Below are 6,228 nucleotides of genomic sequence, written 5' to 3'. Positions count from 1 at the left end.
TTTTTACTGATGGCTGTTCCTTTTAGGGCAAGATGAAATTTTAGAATTTTAGGGTTGTTTTTCTTTCTTTTTTTTTTTTTTTTTAGGGTTGTTTTTCTCATGGATAAAGATACTGAACACTGTTAATGTGTTTACCAGACACCTGTCCTTTTCCTAATGGTGTTTATTCATTTCAGTTGCTTATCTTTTTGACTGGAACTTTCACTTTAGAGGGGTCTAAATTTTTTTGAGTTCTTTGTGTATGTGAAATAATAGTCTACCTTTAGAGGAATAGCTGAATTTTTTTTCCATTTATTGTCTATTTATTCTACAGATTGTTTTTCTTGCTATGCAGAAACTTTTTAAATTGATACAGCCCTACTTATTGATCATTAACATTATTTCTTTTATTTTTATTTTTATTTTATTTGTGTATGTATGTGTGTGGCCAGCTCAGCCCACCAGGGGGCGGGGCTGGCAGGCATGTGGTGCTGGGGGATTGAACTGTGGTCCCTGTGCTTTGCTAAATTTGCTGTAAGTAGGTGCTTTAGACCACTGAGCCATCTCACCAGCCCAACATTATTTCTTATGTAATTATGATTTTGTTATTTTAAAAGTCTCTTAACTATGAAAATAAATAAATAATTTTCATATAATCACACACACACACACACACACACACACACACACACACACACAAAAGAACCTATGTTCTGATACGATGGAAAACACAGAAAAAAATGGGCAGGTTCCTGGATACGTATGAATTGCCAAAGCTGAACCAAGAAGCTATAAAAATCCTAAATATACCAGTACCAGTCAATGAAATTGAAGATATAAAAAAAAGAAAGAAAGAAATTGAAAATATAATTTAAAAATCTACCAGTAAAGAAAAGCCTAGGCTCTGATAGATTCACCGCTAAATTCTACAAGAAATTTTGAAAATATCTAATGTCACTATTTGTCTTTCTCTCTTTCTTTCTCTCTCTCTCTCTCTCTCTCTCTCTCTCTCTCTCTCTCTCTGTGGAATTGGGGATTGAATTCAGTTCCTTGCGTTTGCCAGGGAAAAACTTATTCCACTGAGCCATCTCCCCGGCCCCCCCTTTTTTTTTTTTTTGGCTTAGAAGCTTATTGCTGGTAATAATACATTCAGTGAATTTGACAATATGGTGATCGCCTATGAAGACCCACAACCCTCATTTCAAGTGAACATTTCTGTGAGGGTTCTGATGTCACAGACAGGCATAAACAGCAAAAATAAAAATGAAAAAGAGATGTCCTCATGTTGCTATGTGTCTGCTCCAGCTGCCCTTGCCAGCTGCATGGGGTGATTTCAAATTCTTTAATGAATTAAAAGGGAAGCAATGCTCCCAAATTCCTTCCTGGAAGCAAGCAGCACCCTAATGCCAAAACCAGAGCAGGATCCAATTGAAAAGAGAAGTATAGATCAATCTCCCTAATGAACATAGAAGCAAAAATCCTCAATAAGACACTGGCAAACAGAATGAAGCAAATAAGCTGTGTCCCAACAGCCCTGGTATCCAGGATCCCATGGATGCAGGGATGGTTCAAGATATGAAAATCAATAAATGTAACATACCATGTTAACAGAGTCAAGGATAAGAATCATATGATCATCTCAATAGATGCAGAAAAAGCATTTGACAAAGTCCAACAACCATTCAGGAGAAAAACCCTACAGAAATTTGAAATAGGTCTTTATCTCCTCCTGATAAAACCCATCTATGACAAACCAACAGCCAACATTGTACTAAATGGACAGTGGCGCCAGGGATTTATTTATTTATTTAATTTGTATTTATTTGGTACTGGCAATTGAACTCATGACTGCCAGACAGGTGCTGAGCCACTGAGCTATAGGGGCCAGTGATTTAGCTCAGTGGCAGAGCCCCAGCTTGGCAACCATGAGGTCCTGAGTTCGATTCCCAGTACCGAATAAATAGACAAAAACTGAAAGATTTCATTCTAAAATCAAGAACAAGACAAGGATAGTCACTGTCACCATTCTTATTCAATATAGTTGTGGAAATATTAGCTGGAGCAATTAGACAAAAGAAAGAAATAAAAGGAATAAGGTTAGGAAAGAAAAAGTTAAAATATAATTATTTGCAGATCACATAATATTCTACATAGAACACCCCAAAACTCCACTAAAATCTGCTAGCTTTAATAACCAGATTCAGTTGCATGGCTGGATACAAAGTCAACAATCAAAAATCAATAGCAACAATAAAATTATGGGGAAAAAAAAGAAAAAAAAATCAATAGCAAGGCCTGGTCAGATAGCTCAGTGGACTAAAGTGCCTGCTTAGGCAAAGCAGAGGGACTGGGGTTCAACCCCCGGCTCCACATGCCCTGCCGGCCCTGCCCCCGGGGCACACCAAGATGGCAATTGAGACTGGGCATAGCGGCATGTACCTGTAATCCCAGCACTTGGGATGATTACATTTGGGAGGCTGAAAACAGAAGGATCACTATGAGTTCAAGCTGCGTAGTGAGACCTATAGCCTTCTACCAAATACATTTTTTTTAAAAAAAGCAATATGCAGAGTTGAGAAAGAAAAGGCAGAGGATGCAGAAGCAGAGTATAGCCAGGTGGGCAGACCAAGTGGCAGGCAGGGCTCTGCCACTCAGAGCCAGCCCCATGAGTGCTCCCCTGACCCTAGCTGGGGAGAAGGGGCAGTGGCTCCTTGTCTAACAATCCCAACAGCCTATGTCCCGACGGCCCTGGTATCCAGGATCCTTAGAACAGCTCCTTCCAATGAGGCCTGGCCCTTGGGAAGGTGCCTTCAGTAGCGGGACCAGGAAGGCCACCAGGACTGAGAACTCCATGTCCATTCCTGCCTCTAAACTCAACTGGGCCAAGTGCTCCAAGAAATCCATAAACTGTTTCCATAGTGTAGTGGTTATCACATTCACCTCACAAGAAATCCAGGGCCGGGGATATGGCTCAGTAGAATAAAGCACTTCACCGGCCAGTGGAAGGGTCTGAGTTCAATCCCCGGTTCCGCAAAAAAAGAAAAAAAGAAAGAAGGAAAGAAAAAGAAATCCACAGACCACCCCAATTCAGACATGATTGTGGCTGGCAGCCAGACTGAGAAGAACCGTGCTGGCTCCTCACACCAGTCTATCCAGAAGTACATCAAGAGCCACTGCAAGGTCAAAGAGAACAATGATTCCCAGATCAAGTTGTCCATCAGGTGCCTGGTGACCAATGGTGTCCTCAAGCAAACCAAAGGGGCCGGTGCCTTGAAGTCCTTCTGGTTGGCCAAGAGCAACAAGCCCAAGAAGCCAATGGTCTTCAAGAAGAATAAGGTCAAGAAGGCACCAAGCCCAAGAAGGCTGCCTCCATAGCCCCAAACAAGAAACCGAAAGCCACTCCTGTAAAGAAGGTCAAGAAGAAGCTGGCTCCCATGTCCAAGAAAGCCAAAGAATGCAAGATTTATGTTATGATTTGTGTCTAGTTGTCCCCCCAACTTCTAGAGTTTGAGATTAATTCATGATCAATGCTGGGATTATGAGTTGTAGTTCTGCTGGGATTATGGGTGTGAGTACTACACCTAGGCTGGGGGCAGACAGCCCGAATGCAATTTAAGGGAGACAGACTTCCTCTCTGTAGCCATGGTTGCTGTTACACCTCCCTTTTGTTTGTTTGTTTGCGGAACTCAGGCCCTTGCACTTGCCAGGGAAGCGCTTATTCTACTGAGCCATCTCCCCAGTCCTATTCCTCCTTTTTGCTCTTGCTGTTTTGCTGCCTTCCACTGCCATGACCTGCTGCCCTCTTCCATGTACCAGTCTGCCTTGGAGCCAGCTAAGTATGGACTGAAACATCCAGTAACTGTGAGCTAAATAAACCTTTCCTTCCCTAATTTTGTGTGTCAGGTATTTGTCTCTGCAATGAGAGAAGAGTAACTGAGACAGCTGTCAACACCAAGCCAGCCAAGGTATCCAAACCCAAGAAGGCCGAACCACTGAAGCCCAAAGCCAAGTTCAGTGACACTCCTCTCTTACTCTCTGTAAATATTTTCCATTCTTCTTTCTTGATTCTTTTTTTTTTGCAGAACCAGGGATTGAATTTAGGCCCTTGCACTTGCTAGGCAAGTGCTTATTCTACTGAACTATCTCCCCGGCCTCTCTTGATTCTTTATATCTTGCCCTTTTTATTCTGACTTTATAATGTTGCAGGAAAAATCTAGGGCTAAAAGGAAAACACTCTGCACTGAGGAGTTTGGAAAGCAACTTTAATGTAACCCTAGCAGGTTGATGGGAATTAGTTCTAAATTATCAGCCCAGAGTCAGTTTTGTTTTGTTTTGTTTTGTTTGTGGAACCGGGGATTGAACTCAGGCCCTTGCACTTGCCAGGCAAGCATTTATTCTACTGAGCTATCTCCCTGACCCCCCAGAGTCAGTTTTGAGTTCAGTTTAAATACAGTTTGTAAACAGGAAGTACATAGATAATAGCTGGTTGTTACATGATTGGTTATATGGATTAAAATAATCAAGTCATGTATCGTCAGGCAGATTTGTACTAAGCAAGTTCACTTAAAAGGAATTGTTTGTTATTAGGAATATTCTGGAAAGGAGGGGGTTTGAGCAGAGCAGGTAGAGTTGAATGTGTCCTTGTCTGGGCATAAGTATATAGTCCTTGAAGTAAGCCAAAATAAAAACTGGATGTATATATACTTTAAGTAGAAAAAGAGAGATATTACAGCTGGATATGGTCAGGTTGGCCTAGTTCAATAGTAGGAAAAAGCAGCTGGATGCAGACAGTCAAGGAAAATTGAATTGAGCAGCCTTATTATTATTATTATTATTATTATTATTATTATTATTATTATTATTATTATTATTATTATTATTATTATTATTATTATTTTAACGTATTTGGTACAGGGTCTCACTATAGTGATTCTCCTGTTTTCAGCCTCCCCAACACTGGGAATTACAGGCTTGTGCCACCACGCCCAGTCTGCAAGGCCAACTCACTGTACCTGGACGCGGAGCCAGTATGGCAATGTGGTTGCAGTCCCTGCACTTGACTACGCAGAACTGATTCTTGATTTAAGACCAAAAGCAATTGGAGTTCCTTCTGTCCACACTTCTCATGCAGAACCTTTAACTGCGAATCTCCTTTTAGTTACACAATTATAAAATTAAATTAAGAAGTAAGTTTGAGTTGAGAAATGCTGAGCTGAAACCGAACTGAAAGGAAATGCCATTACATTGTTTACAAACTCAGGCGTACATAGAATGTAGCATTACTGATTAGACTTATCCACTACCTGTGCTGGTAAGAAAATATATCTCATGTCAGGAAGAAAAGCTAGGCGGCTCATGCAGAGGAATCTGTTGTTTGTTATTGATTCCTTGGAGACATGCACACTCTGACCTTGTGGGTCCTGTGTTCTCTATCTCCAAGGAGAATGCAGGTTATCTCACCACAGTCCCTTTTCAACCACTGTGGCCTAGGACATCTTGACCTGTTTGTCCTTCAGTTCCTGAGAGTCAGAGGAGCTTGAAAGCAGCCCTTAACCTCACGCTCCAGCCTCAGTCTGACCATGAAATTCCTATTTAGGAGAAAGGGAAAAGAGTTATAAATTTCACAGTGCTTATCTTATATTAAAAATGAGTATATTCTATTTACTGAAGGAAGTACAAAAAGAAGTCACATAGTAGCAGGTTAACACAAACTGATTATTGCAAACACTATTGGCAAATGATAGAACTCACCAATTGTTAAAGTCTTGTTGTGTGCCTGGGCATGTGGAACACACACACACACACACACACACACACACGCACACAAAGTGAGCAGAAGAACCCATTTGTTTCCAAAACTGTTTGTTGGAGGACGTTGTTGGAGAACTGATTCCACACTTCATTACTGCCTCAGGTTCTACTCAAACACCATTCATAGAACAGCTCTCACACATAATCTAGGACTTTCGCCTGGTCTAAGGTGATTCAGGAGTTTGACTTAATACAACATGTTATTACTTTGAGACTCATTTTCTTTAAATTATTCCTCCTCACCAAAAGTGAGTGGGGACTGGAAGCTTTCTTCCTAGCTTGTCTTTCCTCTTTGACCAGGCTTTCCAAATCTGAACTCTGATCTTTAGTATCCAGCACAGAGGAAATTGAGTTGGTAACTGGATGGGTTGGTGGACAGATGAATGTACAGATGGACAGATGTGTGAATGGATAGATGGAAGGATGGGTGGGTGCAGA

The 6,228-nt window shown here is 41.1% G+C and overlaps 1 pseudogene; it reads left to right on the top strand.

Moving 5' to 3' along the window:
* Positions 1–3,048: 3,048 nt before the first annotated feature.
* Positions 3,049–5,575, top strand: LOC101567161 (annotated as a pseudogene).
* Positions 5,576–6,228: the final 653 nt, after the last annotated feature.

This window comes from Octodon degus, unplaced genomic scaffold, assembly GCF_000260255.1.
Source record: "Octodon degus isolate 3935 unplaced genomic scaffold, OctDeg1.0 scaffold00021, whole genome shotgun sequence".
Classification (NCBI taxonomy): domain Eukaryota; kingdom Metazoa; phylum Chordata; class Mammalia; order Rodentia; family Octodontidae; genus Octodon; species Octodon degus.
The sequence above is the reverse complement of the archived record's forward strand: the minus strand, read 5'-3'. Positions and strand labels throughout refer to the sequence as shown.